Here is a 550-nt window from a genome sequence, read left to right as displayed (position 1 = left end):
ACAGAAGGTTTCCGACAAAGCATTAGAAGGGATGGGGCTCTTGAATTATAGAGGAAGAAGGCAATCTTTAGAGAGAGTATCAGATACTTATAAGATCAAAGGGTGATGAATCGACGCCACTGGTGTGAAATTAAAATAATATTTGTTCTGATTAATTAGGTACAGGCTTAGGCCTCTTCTTAATTCAGGGAGTTTGGTAATGAAGGCGCGCTGAGTGCAAGTTTTATAATGTTTGATTGATTATTTATCCGACTGCTCTTAAATAACCCAGATATAGCATGATATCAGGTAAGGATAAACATCAAATCTTTCTTTATAACATACGATTACTATTGATAAATCAAAACAATACAAATTCAGAGGATATAATATAATGTAAATAAATAACACATTTTTTGGAATATGTCAGAAGTGTGCCGCACCACTTAACCTCAAAGCATTTGGTTAAGTGCATAACATGATTTTTCTTTTACAGAGCGCATGCCTGTTGGTTTTGGTGTATTATACGCAAGTATTTCTTGTCCGTTTTTTCCTTCTTTTTGATGTGTTT

Source organism: Strongylocentrotus purpuratus, unplaced genomic scaffold, assembly GCF_000002235.5.
Source record: "Strongylocentrotus purpuratus isolate Spur 01 unplaced genomic scaffold, Spur_5.0 spur5_scaffold_19, whole genome shotgun sequence".
Taxonomy (NCBI): domain Eukaryota; kingdom Metazoa; phylum Echinodermata; class Echinoidea; order Camarodonta; family Strongylocentrotidae; genus Strongylocentrotus; species Strongylocentrotus purpuratus.
Note: the sequence above shows the minus strand (reverse complement) of the source record.